At 39.4% G+C, this 18,245-nt stretch overlaps 1 protein-coding gene and 1 long non-coding RNA gene across 5 annotated transcripts in view; one reads left to right on the top strand and one right to left on the bottom strand.

The window, feature by feature from the left end:
- The window catches only part of LOC124855429 (leucine-rich repeat-containing protein 4C-like), a 238,572-nt gene that overhangs the window by 117,991 nt on the left and 102,336 nt on the right, over positions 1 to 18,245 (top strand). For 2 of the 3 annotated variants that reach the window (XM_047345333.1, XM_047345340.1), the window contains one exon: positions 4,625 to 4,703. The exons of the other annotated variant lie outside the window; for it this stretch is intronic. The gene's annotated coding sequence lies outside the window, so the exon portion shown is untranslated. The remainder of the gene's footprint in view (positions 1 to 4,624; positions 4,704 to 18,245) is intronic. 3 annotated transcript variants of the gene reach the window in all.
- On the bottom strand, positions 1,225 to 14,339 carry LOC124855477. Of its 2 annotated transcripts, none has more exons than XR_007035094.1 (3): positions 14,097 to 14,339; positions 2,589 to 2,709; positions 1,225 to 1,721 (listed from the first exon to the last, which is right to left on the bottom strand). It is a non-coding gene; the product is annotated as an uncharacterized LOC124855477 (long non-coding RNA). The 2 variants fall into 2 exon arrangements; XR_007035095.1 differs by lacking the exon at positions 14,097 to 14,339 and adding an exon at positions 11,860 to 11,917.

Genomic DNA, 18,245 nt, shown 5'->3' with positions numbered 1-18,245 from the left:
TAGTAGCCTACCCATTGTGACTCTAGTCTGACTCACATTACTTGAGTTCACACCATTGCAAATTACAGACTATTCAAGAGGTTGTAAATATTTAACACCAATTGTGTATTGCAAACAGCGCCTCTCTCTGAGAATTGGCAGTAATATACTAATTCTCTTGGTAGCACTACTGGATGTTGATTTCTCCCTTTACAAACCTTTTAGGATGTTTAAACATTGTTTAAAAAGTCACAAAAGCAATAATTGACATTGTTAAAGTATCTGCCCTCATCAAGCACATTTGAATGTCAGACAATCATAACTGGAGTTACCACAAATGAGTTTTATTTCTGAAATGTTGTTACTTTGAAGCCAGATGTGTGTAGGGGGGCAGACATTCCAAAAAGTTCCAGTTTTGTCTTGTCCGTACGCAAAATATTTTTCAAAGCGTCTTGAGGACCATCAAGATGACTTATTTTTTTTTGGAAGGTGAGAAAATCCTTTGTATTCCTTTTGGCCAGCACTCATTTTTGTCTTGGATCGCTACCATTTTTGTCTAGTCTATTTCTTTTTACTGAATCATGAACAATTAATTTAACAGAGGCAAGTGAGAATCTCAGTGCTTTAGATGTTTTTCAGGTGTCTTCTGGGACCTCCTAGATGAACTTTTAATTCACTCTTGGATTGTTTTTAGTACGTTGGTCACTCCTGGGAAAGTTAAACCCTGTTTCATGTTTTCATGGAGAATAATGGTTCTCACTGTGGTAAGATCTTTTAGGATACTGAGTGTCATCAAGCTTTCCCTGTTAGCAGACCAATAACATAGGAAATCTTGGTGTCATCATGGGGGTATAATTGTGGAGAACGATTAAAGACTATTGAGCACTGTAGTAAAAAACCCTTACAATCACCAGCCTCATCTGAATATTTCTCCGGACTAGGGGAAGTGACGTCACAAACGTGAGGAAGCTGCTGTGTCTCTGGGTTCGCTACTGCACCCTCTGTGGTAGGAGTGGTTGCCCTACTCAGAATGTTGTAACATGGTGGATATCTGTTCAAGCTGCAGGTTTATTTGTCTCTGTTGTTCGGCTAGGGCACGGATATTGGAATCATGAGCATGAATCTGGTGAGAGTGATCAGAAATAATTCCCGAGTGCGTCTGCTGGGTCCGGTTGGCTCGAGTGTTCTGTCATCGTTTTAGTCAACGATTTGACCCACATGTAGAGAACACTCACAAGAATCAGAAAGGTTTAACAGGTTTATTTAGAAGAACGTAGCTATTTGGTCTGTACCGGTAGGAATTCTCGCCAACTGTGTGAGAGAAAAACAAAACGTGAATAATGGTTTACTTGAGGAACAAATACTGACTGAAACTGTATATTACTAGATCGGGGGGTGTGAACCGCCAGGAGGAGAGTACGTGGGGAACTGGAAGCGGCTGAGGTCGACAAAGGTAAGTATGAGGTTTGTCTCTAGTAACTTGATCCAGGAGGATAGTGTCCGGTTCTACAGAGTCTGTGTCGGTTGTTGGACATGGTGGAGGGTGGACAGGGTTCGCTCTAGTTATCCTTGATGGTAGAAGTCTTGGAAGCGGCCAGCTGATGAATTTGTCCGGTAGATCCATGGCTTGGTTGCAGGTTGGAAACCCTCAGGTATCTTCTATAATCCGAGAAGCGAGGTAGGAACTGGAACAATCAGTCGGAGATGAGTCTGGGTAAGAACCAGGTCGTCTCAGCATAACACTGTTAAAGAAGACACAAGAGGTTAGACGAGAACAAAGCGAGAACTTAGGTTTACAGCAAGGATACTTGGCTTGAGCTTGTACCACGGTACAACATTCGAGCAGTGAGATGCTAGCCGCTTCCTGCTTAAATATTCCAGGGAGTAATCATCGGGGATGGAGTACACCTGTTACCTCACACCACGGTCACCAGCGCCTACTAGAGGTTAGACACAGACAATAGCAGACAGGAACAAAAAAGAACACACACAACCAGAACTCCGACAATGAATGTTGTGAGATAGGTTCTATTTAAGTGATTTCTTGATTCAGCATGTCTGGCAGCAGTCAAACACAGGTATGGCTAGTGAAGTTGAACAAAAACACGTGGTTAACCCTATTTAATTTGTGATTTAACAAGCTACCATTTTTTAAACATGGCAAGGTTTCTCTGTTTTATTCAAGTTTGATTTACTCATGTATTGTTTCCCTCAACAAATAAAATATGCATTTTATGTTTATGTAGGTGATCTCTGATGTTAAAATGTATCTGATTATCTGAAATATTAGTGTGACATATAAAAGAACAGATGAAGTGTTTTAATAGAATAAAATAACTAAAACCTTGGCATTGATGCAGTATGTAAAAGAAATAAATACACTATGTGTGAGCATTACTATAAAATAGGTAGTGCATTTAATTATATGCCAAATACAGCATCTAGGTTGTAACCTATGAACTAGGCAAAATAAAAACAAAGTCTTGCAGACTGAGGTTATAAAGTCTGAATAAAGTATATTGTGCATAAAACATGAAATCCATTAAAAAAAAAATCAAATATATGTAAAGACTACTCAACCAGACTAAAATAGAAAACACCCATCATACCAGTCAATGGCTGCTTCTGAATGAGAAAAGTCAGTCAGCCAAATGTGTCTGTTGCAAATCATTCCCCTTGCAGCTCCTTCCTGCTGCTATTGGGCTGGTCTTCTGCCATCCTTCACTCAGACTGCAACACAAAGCATAGCAATCAGTACTTTGCTAACTCAGACTCCCAGTTTGCCACATTTTCCAGAGCTAAATTCAGCTTACAATGTTAAACACACACACACACACACACATTATGTTACTGATCATTTTCCACGGCAGGGAGAGTTTACAACCAACACTGTCACATTGTGTTGTCAACCCCGCACCCCCTCACCCACCCAACATTGCATTGCCCATCACCCTTCAGCTCCCACTGGACCTCTCCTGCAATTGTACCACACATTTTGCCTCATGTCATTCCCTATGACTCATGCTTTTCCATGCTCCTAATCCTTTGTCCACAAAGCACAAAACCTGTTGCCTTTAGCCAGGTTTGCTCAAAGGTTGTGACAGAGAAGATTAAAACCCATATATATGTTGGAAACCTCTGTGCCACATGTAAAAGATAAAGGTAATTTAGACAAAAAGGCAATACTAAAGTGTGAGATGCAGGTTCTTCCCACATGCTTTTAGTAGAAGGTTTTAATTCAGAGGCTTCTTTGAAAGCCAATTATTTTCCCTCTACACTGTGAAATTCATAAAAATAAATATTCAACACAAACTATCAGAAGCTTTAGGAAAAAATAATTAGGTAAAAAAGGAAACAGGAATAACTGGATACAGTTCCAATGTTTTTTGAAATAATAGAACCAGCAAGACTGTTGGCAGCTGTTCGACAAAAGGAGGGAGCTTATATTATAAAACTAGACTTAAAACCTGAACCCAAATCCCAGATGGCTATGTTTTGTCTTGGTTTGTTTTTTCAGAGTTTTTAGTTCTAGATGACAGATTTGAATCGACTGCAAATGCAGCAAGTCTCAATGGCAGACATGAACAAAAGAGGGCTGTTTGAAGCCGCAGCAGCTGCAGCATAAATGGTGCAGTGAAGGAGCTTGGTTTGAAATAAATGTGCTCTCTTGTCATATCAGTGCAAAGATCTTAAGAAAGTTTACTTTCCACCTCCCCTTTTTCCTGTTTGTCAGATGTTTAGCTACTAAGTTATTTATGTTCATCTAATGTGGAATATCACACAAGCCATGATCCTATCAGGGATGGCATCAAAATGTGTTTCTCCTGACGGTATTCGAAGCGTAGTTGATGCCGAAAATTAAAACAGATGACATCATATATTAATGTAAATTTACATATCTCTGTAGAGGCATTGCTTCAGTGTACTGAACATGCTGTGATCATCCAAAGCAGTGGATTAAACATGAAACAGAACAAATCCCAGATTTGTCTACAGCAGTGTATAAATTAAAAGCTAACTCCCAGATATTGTAAAACAGAGAAGGGATAACAAAGTCCTTCATTCATTTGTTACTTGTAACCAAATGTAAAGATAGATTTTTATTATTTTTGAAGGTTTGACTGTATACCTAGGTCAACAGATTTACGCAACAAATCACTAGAACTTTAAATAAAACAAGAAACCATTTTAGGCAAAAGGTGCTTTCATTCCATTAGTTTATTCATAATTTAAGTGATGTTCACATAACAGCAAGGTTTTCAAGTTGCACGGCTGGTTTATGCCTTGTACAAGTCTTGTGTCAGGGAAAGGGCAGTTAACATCTCTGCAGTCCCCACACATCCTGGACACAAACTGTTTAGACTTTTAACTTCAGGTTGCTGCTACAGAGCACTATTTGCAAAAAGCAGCTGCCACAGAGACATTTTCTCCACTCAGGCTGTCTCTCTGTTGAACACAAAGAACACTTTGAGCCTGAGTAGTCAGCTATTCTGCTGAGAAACAAAATAAAGTTTTAACAACACTGTTATTTATTTTAAAACAATGGAGACTAGATACATATTTTAGATATGACAAAATGTAAATGAACTGTAACATGTCTTTTAAAAGAATAAATTGGGCATGCTATAATTGTTTTTTTTATAAGGTCTTCTTCTTTACCTGGAGAAGTGTCATCACTTATGTAGCGGAGGACCCCGGAATGCAGACAAAGAGGCCGCATGACGGTAAGTAGAAGGTTTTAATCTTAAGAAAAACACAAACTCACTCGTAAGAGGAGGCAGGAACAAAACAGTAACAAGACAGGCATTGCATGATCCTTAACCAGGGTGGCATGATCCGAAATGTTTCCGTGAGGAATGAACAGAACAGAAGTGTATATGTGGAGCAAGAACCAAGTGAAACGAGGAGACTGAATGCTAGGTGCAGGTGAACCTAGCATTCACCTGCACCTAGTGCAGCAGTTAACTGACAGACAGGAGAGAACAAAATGTGGCTGAAGCAAAACAGAGACTCTTGAATACAAACTAATAGAAACAAAATTAGTAAACCATGAAACTAAAGCATAACCAGATCCAAAAAACTTAACTGGACAAAATATGAACTAGAACACAAAAACTAAAGCATGAGCAGGAAAATAATAAACAGAAGCATGATTCAAAACTTATCAATAATAATAATAATAATAAGAAGAAGAAGAACCCAAAAAACACCCACAAATCATGACAAAAACCTGGAGAATGTTTGTGTATTTGTAGATTTTTTGAAGAAATCTGTATTTTACTTTACTGTAAAACATGTTATATGTTAAGACTGTTAAACTTCATTTAATCAACTGTAGAAAAAATATCTGTTTGTTGTTCATTTTTTATAAATATAGATTGGAATCAGTAAAAATAGGTAGGGTCAGAGCAATATCAGTTAACAAATCAGCCAGCAAATCTGTATTTAGAGTATTTTTACTAGACAGTGTATCAAACAAATAGAGTGTTGTTTTAAACCTAAATAGGCTACATTCAGAATGTCTATGTGCAAGACTAAGCGCACAGTGCTGCAGCGATAAGGTACGTTAAGGTATGTACAGTAGCCCCTCTGCACTGAACTGAATTACTGTCCGGAAATAACTGCCAAATGTAAGCATCAGCGATGCTGGAGACAAATCAGCTGATGTCCAAATCCATCTACCTGTAGCATCCAATTAGCCCAAACTCTTACATGGTATGAAGGAATCCCCATCTATGAGAGGGGATTTTCCCAACAGCTGCACATGCTGCATTCAGATAAAGCTTGGTTTTCAAAATATGAAAACAACTTATTTAACATATTTATTTATTTAAATGTGTTTAATCCTAATTATGGGTACTGTATTTCTAACTGTATTTCTAAACACTGACATTGACCCTTTTCAAGTAGTTACATATTGTTGTATAATTGAAACGTGGCAATAGAGAAAACGTCAGAAAGAAAAGGCAGTAATTGCTAAGGATACCCTGTATAATATGCAGGTCACTAAAGGTTACCAAGAAGGCAGGTATTCAAACTTTACAAGCAATATGTGCAGCTACAAATAAATAATATGGTAGAAAAATATTCTTTTCCTTTTGGTACAAGAATTATTATTGTTCTATTTTTGTTTTATTAGGCCCAAGCAGGAAAACTGCAAGGGCCTATTGGAATTGTAAGGTTTCTTATTATTATTCCGTTGCCTCTTTGCGGGGAAATTTGGGGACTTTGCCAAGCCCCTACATGCATACGATTTTACCCAAAATTGTCCCCCGCGTGAAATTTTTGTTCTTTAATGTTGTCGTAAGTGGGCGTGACCTAACCTCTTAGCCACGCCCCCAAACATGAGATAGGCCAAACCGTAAGTCGTAGAGATCTGAAATTTGGCACACAGGTAGAGCTCCTAAAAACAAGAAAAAAAGTCTGTTGGGTGTATGCCCTAAAACGGACAGGAAGTCGGCCATTTTGGGTCAAAGGCCAATTTTTGGCCGTTTTTCACTTTTACTCACCTCGAACTTTAACGAACTCCTCCTAGGGATTTTGAGCTATCGGCTTGATATTTGGTCAATATGCAGTCATGGCATGGGGGATTATCAAAATCGTGAGTTTTCGGCCATATTTAGGGGGCATGGCCGAGGCACGAAAATGGCATTTGCGCCCAAAGTGAAAAACTGCAATAACTTTCCCAAACAAACGCCAAATCACACCAAAGTTGGCATGAACGAGGACCTTCGGCTTCCCGACGATCCTATGGGGTCATATGCTGACATCATCAAAGCCTGAGAACAGGAAGTCACTTTTTTTACTGGGAAAGGCTATCTGGCTGTCTTCACTCAATCAACTTGACACTGTGTCAGGTGACTGAAAACTAGTGGGTCTAACTTTGTTTGAAGCACAGTGACTTTTCATGAAAGGTTGTGGCTGTTGTGGCGTGGCGAAGTTGGACGCCACGCCATGGCCATACGTTTGGCTTTAATTTCCACATACATCATCTGATCTGCACCAAATTCAATATGATTGATCCTAGTCCAGTCCCCAACAGAGATCTGATGACATATTTGATGGGTGTGGCCTAATTCGTCCACAGCGACCCCTAGAAAATTTTAAAACATCAGCCCCAAGCCATGCTTTGACCGAGGATTGTGAAATTTGGTACACACATGTAACTTGTCAAGACCTACAACAAAGTCTCCTGGAGCATTGATCCAAAAACAACAAGAAGTTGGCCATTTTGGATTGAAGTTGCCATTTTGACCCCGGATTCGCCCTTTCTAGCCCGCATATCTGAGCGAAGTCCTCCTACAGCTTTTGACTTAGAGACTTGAAAATCACTCAGTACACTCTAAAGGCAATGGGGATCAAAAGTTATCAAAAGCCTTTTGATACATGAAACCGTGTGGGCGTGGCCAGGCCTCAAAATATGACTTCTAGCCATAAAAGACTAAATTGATATAGCTCCTACAAGGAAAGTCACAGAGACCTGAAACTTTCTGAGATTGATCTGCCTCTGGCCCTGAACACTATTCACTGATCAGACTCTGAGAACAGGAAGTGTCATGTTTTCCTTTAGAGAGTCATTTTTTGATGTTCTTCACCTAATCAATGTGAAACTGCTCCAAGTAACAGATAACATGATGGTCTAAGACAGTCGCCAGTACTGACTGGCTTGGCTGGAGGTTGTGGCTATGATGGCGTGGCGAATTCTGATGTCACACCACAGCCATACGTTTGGCTCTCAATTACACATGCATGGTCTGATTCACTCCAAAATAAATATGGTTGATCTTTCTCTGCCCCTCTATTGGATTACATTGGAATTTGGATCAACAGCGCCCCCTAGGAGACTTCAAGGGCTGTATCTCCCTCATACATCATTGGATCCACTTGAAATGTAGTATACATGATCATGAGTTAATGATGGACATATTGACACAGTCAATTGATGACATCACTTTAGCCCCGCCCACTAAGAAACAAATGAGTGTAGCTTCCATCAGGAAGGTCCGATTTACTCCAAACTGAATATGGTTGGTCTTTATCAGCCCCAAAACACCTCTATTGGATTACATTGAAATCTGGATCAATAGCGCCCCCTATGTTATTTCAAGTGCTCTATCTCCCTCATACATCATCGGATCCACTTGAAATGTAGTATACATGATCATGAGTTAATGATGGACATATTGACACAGTCAATTGATGACATCACTTTAGCCCCACCCACTAAGAAACAAATGAGTGTAGCTTCCATCAGGAAGGTCCGATTTACTCCAAACTGAATATGGTTGATGTTTGTCAACCGCCAAACAGCTCTATTGGATTACATTTGAATTTGGATCAACAGCGCCCCCTAGGACATTTCAAGTGCTCCATTTCCCTCATACATCATCGGATCCACTTGAATTGTAGTATACATGATCATGAGTTATTGATGGACATGTTGACACAGTCAATTGAAGACATCACTTTAGCCCCGCCCACTAAGAAACAAGTGAGAGCAGCTTCCATCTGAAAGATCGGATTTCCCCCAAATTTTCAATACTTCTCGCCAGACCAGAATTCTGTATGAGTGAAGATCATGACATGACGCTCACAGCGCCACCCAATGACGACATTTGGAATTCAACGGTGGCCTCATTGGTGACATGCACCCGGCGATGCCAGGCTCCCGCGGTCGCTGCTATGGTGCGAGGGCCTTCAATGCTGCTTGCAGCTTTAATTCATTTTGTTTTTCTCTTAGAAATAGCGAATCTTCTTTTGTTTCCAAAATGTTCACTTCCACGTTTCTCAGTGATGTGTGTGTATGTAGTCATGAAGGTGTGCTTTATTATTGTTTTCCATTGTTAAGAATTGTTAAAAAAGAGCTGTCGACACGTTATTCCCTCAGACACCAGGGAGAACGTTTTTTTTTTTTTTTGACGTATATATGTGTTTCCAATATGTATTTGCTGATTACATTCTTTCATCCACTTCTGTTTAAATTTTTCTTGGATCTTCTACAGTGTTCTGTCAATCCACGTACCATATAGCTTTGTCATTCAATAGGAAGGCAGTGTAAGATGTTGGAAAAATGGGATGCGTCCAGCTGAAAATCTTTTCTTAATGTTCATCAGTTTGGGGCGGCAAAGATTTCTCCCCTTGTCTCTTTGTAACTATGCAAGATCTGCTAGCTGCCATTTGGTGGTATTGATTTATGCTAGGAGTTGCATAAAAAGGCTTAGTTTAAATTATAAAACACAAAACAGACAGTAAAATAGCTTTGCTTTTCAGACAAATACAGTGATAAGGCCTAACATTATGGCCACTTACAGGCAAAGTGAGTAAAAAGTGTTTGGATCTTTATTATGTCATATTGTTTGGCAATTTTAGGTAATCACAGCCTTTATTTTTCAAATACTACACACGAAATAGTGTGGAGAGAGATGGGGAAGGGCATGCTGTAAAAGTCCACAGGCTGGGACTCAAACCCATGATAGCCTGCTTTGAGGACTAAGGCCTCTGTACATGGATCATGAGCTAAACCCCCTATGCCACCAGCGCCAGACCCTGCTATGGCATCTATTAGTGGGTAGGATATTAGGCAGCAAGTCAATATTGTGCCTTTGGAGTTGATGTGTTAGAAGCAGGAGAAGTGGAGTAGGATTTGACTAAGTTTGACTTGGGCAAAATGTTGTTTGCAAGGCAACTGGGTCAGTTTCTATCAAAACACTGGCAAAACAGCAGTGCCACAACCCACTTGAGGACTCCAGAGGAGTCAATGCCTCGATAGGGCAGGGTTGTATTGGCAGCAAGTGGTAATAATGATATGCGCAATCATTATGCATCTATCTATCTATCTATCTATCTATCTATCTATCTATCTATCTATCTATCTATCTATCTATCTATCTATCTATCTATCTATCTATCTATCTATCTATCTATCTATCTATCTATCTATCTATCTATCTATCTATCTATCTATCTATCTATCTATCTATCTATCTATCTATCTATCTATCTATCTATCTATCTATCTATCTATCTATCGAGATAGAGATAGAGATAGAGATAAATAGAAATTTGACAGTCTTTATGTACTTACTCATAGCCCAGAAAGCTAGTGATTGTTTTTTCAGCCCACCTTAAACCTAATTCTTCTTCAGCAGCATCTTTTGCCTCACAAGACACAAGTGTTTAGGGGCATAATCACCTACTTTTATAAAGAAATGAGGTATGAAAACTAGATCATAAATTACTTTGTCTTTGACTTTATTGGATAAATAAGGGTTGATGAAATTCCAGATTGTGTTTTGTAGAGTCATAAGAGCAGATTTGTTGATTGATGTGTAAAGTGCATGAAAGCATAAGTCCTTGTTAAATTTTCTTTCATTGATTGGTTTAAAAAAAACAGGATGCAGGGTAGGATTATGGACTGATGTAAATATATTCAGCCTTCAGTGAATTGCTACCTGACTGCACTTTTGACGCAGGTTTGTGTTTCTGTGGCTCATTTACTCTGTACTGTGTAGTCAACAACCCATGAAGCAGATATACTTTACTAGGTGTAATACCATAGTTTTATAGTGTTTTGCTTATTCTTGACAATACATTTTGCAAAATGACTTTTCCTTAGTATGTTTTAATCACCCTTTCCAGTTTTGTGGTATTTAGTTACAATTAATTTGAAAACCTTCTGAAAAAAGAAACTTATAATTATTGAGTTCTTGAATACCTACAGATTTATCAAGAATTAAATTTGTCTTTGTCAGTTACTAAGGTGACAGTTCCCACTTATGATTTATCATTCTGCTGTTCCTACTTGAAATTTCAAACCTGTTAAATTTAACGCATCTTCCTAAATGACAAAGTGGTATCAAACTTTTGCACACCAGATATTTTAGTTTTCCCAGATTTTTAGCTTCTAAAATAAAACTTGACATTGTATTATTGGTTGGTTTAAAAATGTTCTTGGCAATGGTTTGTGGAGAACTGTCTTACAAACCTTATTTACATTAACTGTTCCAGGGAAGGTGTGTGGAAGGTAATTTCTAAACATACACTCTATTGCTAACATATGCGCTTGTCTGCCTTTAGAGACATATGAACTTAAGTGACTTTACCTTCTTAGTCCATACCGTTTATTATTATATTGGCCATCCACTAGCGGTATAACAGCTTCATCTCTACTGGGTAGTTTTTCCACAAGATTTAGGAGTGCGTTTATGTGAAATTCTGACCATTCATAAAGTGCAATTGTGCGGTCAGGCACTGATGTTGAACAAGAAGGCCTGGCTCACAGTCCCAAATCTAATTCATCCCAAATGTGTTATACTGGGTTAATGTCAGGGCTCTGTAAGCCAGTTAATTTCTTCCACACTAAAGCTGATCTTGTCTTCATAAAGTATCCTAAGACTAAAAGTAGCTCTTAGTGACGTAATTTTAAGAAAAATCTTAGTTTCGAAGATTTTTCTTAGAAATTTACCTCAGTAAGATAATAGTTATTCACAAAGCATCTTAGGCCTTAAGAGAGTTCCTAAAGTGAATAAATGTTAAGAGTATTGAGGAAGACTTTTTAGTGAGCCTAAGAGTGTTTTAAGCAGAGAAAATGGTGGAAAGACAGAGAGAAAGGAGAGATATTCTCAGTACAATGAACAGTAGTGAATTTATAAAACATTACCGGCACGATCTTGCAGGGATCCAACAATGACTGACATCTATCCATCCATCCATCCATACATATTTATATATATATATATATATATATATACTGAACAAAAAAGTGTGAAACAACTGAAAATATGTCTTATATTCTAAGTTCTTCAAAGTAGCCACCAGTTGCTTTGATTACTGCTCCACACACTCTTGGTATTCTGTTGATGAGCTTCAAGAGGTAGTCACCTGAAATGGTTTTCCAACAGTCTTGAAGGAGTTCCCAGAGATGCTTAGCACTTGTTGGCCCTTTTGCCTTCACTCTGCGGTCCAGCTCACCCCAAACCATCTCGAATGGGTTCAGGTCCGGTGACTGTGGAGGCCACATCATCTGGCGCAGCACCCCATCACTCTCCTTCTTGGTCAAATAGCCCTTACACAGCCTGAAAGTGTGTTTGCGGTCATTGTCCTGTTGAAAAATAAATGATGGTCCAACTAAACGCAAACCGGATGGAATAGCATGCCGCTGCAAGATGCTGTGGTAGCCATGCTGGTTCAGTATGCCTTCAATTTTGAATAAATCCCCAACAGTGTCACCAGCAAAGCACCCCCACACCATCACACCTCCTCCTCCATGCTTCACGGTGGAAACCAGGCATGTAGAGTCCATCCATTCACCTATTCTGTGCCGCACAAAGACACGGTGGTTGGAACCAAAGATCTCAGACTTGGACTCATATGACCAAAGCACAGATTTCCACTGGTCTAATGTCCATTCCTTGTGTTCTTTAGCCCAAACAAGTCTCTTCTGCTTGTTGCCTGTCCTCAGCAGTGGTTTCATTTTAGTGTGGGAGGTTTCATGGCTAAATTGGACCATGCAGGTAGCCAGTCTTCATTGATTGCACATTGCACCAGTAAGAGCAGAGTGTGAAGGTTCAATTAGCAGGGTAAGAGCACAGTTTTGCTCAAAATGTTGAAATGCACACAACATTTTGGGTGACATACCAGAGTTCAAAAGAGGACAAATTGTTGGTGCACGTCTTGCTGGCGCATCTGTGACGAAGACAGCAAGTCTTTGTGATGTATCAAGAGCCACGGTATCCAGGGTAATGTCAGCATACCACCAAGAAGGACGAACCACATCCAACAGGATTAACTGTGGACGCAAGAGGAAGCTGTCTGAAAGGGATGTTCAGGTGCTAACCCGGATTGTATCCAAAAAACATAAAACCATGGCTGCCCAAATCACGGCAGAATTAAATGTGCACCTCAACTCTCCTGTATCCACCAGAACTGTCCGTCGGGAGCTCCACAGGGTCAATATACACGGCCGGGCTGCTATAGCCAAACCTTTGATCACTCATGTCAATGCCAAACGTCGGTTTCAATGGTGCAAGGAGCGCAGATCTTGGGCTGTGGACAATGTGAAACATGTATTGTTCTCTGATGTTCACCTTTACTGTTTTCCCCACATCCGGGAGAGTTACAGTGTGGAGAAGCCCCAAAGAAGCATACCACCCAGACTGTTGCATGCCCAGAGTGAAGCATGGGGGTGGATCAATGATGGTTTGGGCTGCCATATTATGGCATTCCCTTGGCCCAATCCTTGTGCTAGATGGGCGCGTCACTGCCAAGGACTACCGAACCATTCTTGAGGACCATGTGCATCCAATGGTTCAAACATTGTATCCTGAAGGCGGTGCCGTGTATCAGGATGACAATGCACCAATACACACAGCAAGACTGGTGAAAGATTGGTTTGATGAACATGAAAGTGAAGTTGAACATCTCCCATGGCCTGCACAGTCACCAGATCTAAATATTATTGAGCCACTTTGGGGTGTTTTGGAGGAGCGAGTCAGGAAATGTTTTCCTCCACCAGTATCACATAGTGACCTGGCCACTATCCTGCAAGAAGAATGGCTTAAAATCCCTCTGACCACTGTGCAGGGCTTGTATATGTCATTCCCAAGACGAATTGACGCTGTATTGGCTGCAAAAGGAGGCCCTACACCATACTAATGTAACCCTTTTACCACCTGACTCGTAATGAGGAGAAAACTATTTATAATAGGACCCTTTTTTCCCCACCACTGCTATGGTAAAAGAGACATTCCAATGTATAAAACTATGTCTAAGGTAATATATGATTCTCATCTGCAAAGTGGTAGGAATTAAGCTTCCCAGAGAACATTAATAATAATTATCTGGCAAATTATTTTACAGTGTTAACTGTTACTGAAGAAATGAAGAAGGACACAAATACGTTTCTGAGGGGTCTCTTATATTGAAATTTGCACATGTGATAAACAAGTTTCACAAGTATAAAATATATTTTTATCCCCAAAAGAGCAAACAACAATAACAAAAAGAAAAAAAAATAAGTTTTACCCTGAGTGCACTCAATTTGGAAAACAAGTTTGCAAACTACATTGGCACGCGTTGGACCTCTTATTCATTCAAAAGAAAGGTGGAGTCCACCCTACCAGTTTCTTGGGAACAAAACCGTCACGGTCCAAGCGATTAAGCAGGGAGAAAAAGAAAGCACGGACTATCCACTATCCTGGGTCGTCCTCAACTCAGGTATGTGCAGATCTCCGGCGACAACACCGTCTCTCCCCTCGTCTGGGTCTGAGGTAAGCAGCATAAGCAATAGCAGCTTTAGCTTTGCAACCTCAGCTTAACTCGTTCATCCACGTACTGGGATAACCAATCTTTACTGGGAACTCACCCCCTCGGTCGTCCACGAGTCCTACGCGGTTCTCTGGAGCAAGGGGAAATTAACCAGGCTAAGTAAAGTTAAGCTCTAAACGCTCTTATGTTCTTAATTTGAGCATGCGCCCTTTACAAGCATCACCATTGAAGCTCACTGCTTCGTGCTCCTTGAGTGGTCTCTGAGGCTCTGATACAGCACTCTGGGAACAGCCTATTCGTTCAGAAATTTCTTTCTGTGTCTTACCCTCTTGCTTGAGGGTGTCAATAGTGGCCTTCTGGACAGCAGTCAGGTCAGCAGTCTTACCCATGATTGGGGTTTTGAGTGATGAACCAGGCTGGGAGTTTTAAAGGCCTCAGGAATCTTTTGCAGGTGTTTAGAGTTAACTCGTTGATTCAGATGATTAGGTTCATAGCTCGTTTAGAGACCCTTTTAATGATATGCTAATTTTGTGAGATAGGAATTTTGGGTTTTCATGAGCTGTATGCCAAAATCATCCGTATTAAGACAATAAAAGACCTGAAATAGTTCAGTTAGTGTGCAATGAATCTAAAATATATGAATGTTGAATTTTCATCATGACATTATGGAAAATAATTAACTTTATCACAATATACTAATATTTTGAGAAGGACCTGTACGTGGCTGACACAAGCGTAAAAGCCTAACTACGCTGTGGGATTTTTCCTTTCTTTCTTTAGCTTACAGAATTTCTCTACATTTCTAAAAATTTTTTAACATAATGCAAAATGCATATTTTTAACATATTTAATCTTTGAACAAAATATAAATTTGTCACTCAAAATGAAATTACAAATACCTGAATACACTTCTATATCAAGAAAATGGAAGTTATGTTATGAATTAAACACAAATATCCTGATACATTAAATAATGAGGTATAAATAGAAGGAGGATGTAAATTAGGTGGATAAGTAATATATGGAGCAAGAACCAGGTGAAATGAGGAGACTGAATGCTAGGTGCAGGTGAACCGAATAACGTTAATTGACAGACAGGAGAGAACAAAACGTGGCTGGAGCAAAACAGAGACTTTGAATACAAACTTAAACACAACCAGTAAACCATGAAACTAAAGCAAAACCAGATCCTAACTTGACAAAACATGAACAAGAAGGCAAAACTAAAGCATGACCAGGAAAATAACAAAAGCATGATTCGAAACCTCTCAAGTAAAATAATAATAAGAACCCAAAAACACTTCAAATCATGACAGAGAGGGAAAGACGCATTGATCTGCTCGGGAATGCCTGTTTGTTTACTCCGTGATCTATCTGCCTTTCAACACTCCTCTCTTCTCGTCCACCAGCAGCTTCTGCTCCTATGTTTAGTTCGATTGCCTCCACCTTTTTTTCTCGATTTTGTTTTGGTTTGTTTTTAGTTTTTACCAAACTAAACCTCATGATATAAGGAGATCACAGTAAAATGTAGAATTTTAACATATGAAATTAATCAATATGAAATTGATGTAGTATGACAACGACCAGCATGGCCAGTAAAAATAACAATAAGTAAATGAAAATAATGATAAGCATACAAATAAGCTAAGTTAATTTAATTTTGCTAAGTTTTATTATCATGATTTACGCATTTCTGAATCCAGACTAAATTCTATGATAGGTTAATTTTTCTGCATTGATAACAAGCAGCACATTGGTTTTTTATTTTTTTGTAACAACCAATCAAAGCTCTTCGAAGTCAGCGTCACACCTAGCAATGGGGTCAATCAAAACCTCCTCACCAAGATATTAATTTCTGTTGTCTCTTCGCTCAGAGTTGCTCTCAGCAGCTAGCTGGATCACTGTTAAGCTAGGACTCTTTTCCAAGAAATGTTAGGCTAAGTTAGGAGCTCTCTGAGAGGACTCTGAGAATCTTTGTGAATGTGGGCCCTGCTCATCATGTCTCAATGGACCTTGCTTTGTGCAACAAGTAGGCTCCATTCCCAAACTGTACCCCCAAAGTTTGGAGTATGAAATGTTCTAATCTTTTCCGGTATGCAGATAACTTCAGTAAATTTTAATTACAATTGTGAAATGATGATTTCACTTTTTAGGAGAAAAATGTTCTCCTAACACTGGCCCCCGTAAATAGTTATTGCTCCTAAGTCCAGACTTTGACTAGACTACTCCAAGACTTAATTTAGTTTATTTTGAGTCATTCAGAGGTGGCCTTAATACAGTGTTTTGAATCATTGCCCCACAGTCTAACCAAACAGTTTCTGGTCCTGTACTGATGGCTGGACATTCTTCTGTAGGATTTTTTGGTAGAGAGCAAACGTCATGATTATGTCAGTTATGGCAGATCATTCAGGTCTTGAGGAACCAAAGCAGCCCCTAGCCCTCACACTACCCCTATTATGTTTACCAGTCAGTACGATGTTATGTTTCTGAAATGCTGTGTTAGACTGGATCAGAATTAACATGACGCACAACTTCCAAAGAGTTCCACTTTTTTCTAGCCATTTCACAGAATAGTTTACAATAAGTCTTGGGGATCATCAAGATGTTTTTTTGTCAAATGTGAGATGGGCCCTTCCTGTTTTGTTTTTTTGATAAATTTTAGCACTGACATTAACTGAGGCAAGTGAGTTCTGCAGTGCTTTAGATGTGGCCCTTGGTTATTTTGTGATCACAATCTTTAATGTGTTCTTCGATTAATTTTGATTGACCCAACTTTCCTGGGAAGATTCATCACTTCTCCATGTTTTCTCCAGTTGTTGATAATTGTTTTCAATTTGGTTTGCGGGTGTCCCAAAATTGTAAAAAGGGACTTGCAACTTTTTCCAGACCAAGAGATGTCAATCACTTTGCTTTTCTACCGTTTTTGAATTTTGTTTAGATGGTGTGTTGCATTTTGAGGTCTTTCAGCCATCAGAGAGGTTTTATTTAAATTATTTATTATATTTGCAGGTCAGGTATTAATCAAGGCCTGAGTCTGACTTGTGAAATTGAGTTCAGCTTTCTAAAAAATATTGTTTAGTCACTGTGAGAATCAGGTCAGTTTTGATAGCATATACCCTTGGAAATAAAATCAACACTTGAAAACTGCTCTTTGTAGTTACTCAGGCTATATTTATTCAGTACTAAAATCCAATACACACTGTAGGTCGTGGCCTGGAAAAGCCAACAAACCTGCAGTCCTTATGGCCACCCAGTACATTTCAGCTGCTTTAGGTGTCCCCAAGGACAACCAAACCCTAAAAGCCTCCTTCTTCAGCTTGATAGCTTCTATCACCACTGGTGTCCCCCAGTAGGTCCTCTGGTTGCCACTACTTCAGGTATCGATAACCTTTTGGCCAAGCTCCTGGAATGGACCCTAACCCTGACCCATTCAGATTCCATGTCTCCAACCTCCCTCCAGACATGAGAGAAATTCTCCCAGAAGTGTGAGTTGAAGATCACTCAAACAGGTTTCTACACCAAACATTACCAGCTCACCCTCACCACTCAATTCGATTTACCAGGTCTGTCCAGTAGCCTCCACCGTCACTGAATCCAACTCCCTTCTAAGTGGTTATCAGTTGACAGCTCTGCCAAGTCTTCACTCAACTGTACAAGACATAATGCAGGAGGTCTGCTGATACAATTACAATCAATCATTGCCCTTTGGACCCTTTAGAAAAAAAATTATTTCATAATCGTATGTATGTTTAAAAATATGTTTTTACTCTTAGGATATATTTTTAAAAGGACCAAGATCTATAAAGTGCAGGAGACAAAAGTGCTTAAGATAACTAGTCACTTTAGAGAGCGCCAGATATAGCTTCTTCTATTTTTGTTCTAGTGATGTGAGGAAATACCTTGAAGCCATTCTCACATTTACTGAAAAATACTGCACAAAATGCCCTTTAATTTCTTTGCAACAGTTATTAAGTATTGATTAAAGTTTATTAATCTGACTG

This window comes from Girardinichthys multiradiatus, chromosome 2 (assembly GCF_021462225.1).
Source record: "Girardinichthys multiradiatus isolate DD_20200921_A chromosome 2, DD_fGirMul_XY1, whole genome shotgun sequence".
Classification (NCBI taxonomy): domain Eukaryota; kingdom Metazoa; phylum Chordata; class Actinopteri; order Cyprinodontiformes; family Goodeidae; genus Girardinichthys; species Girardinichthys multiradiatus.
The sequence above is the reverse complement of the archived record's forward strand: the minus strand, read 5'-3'. Positions and strand labels throughout refer to the sequence as shown.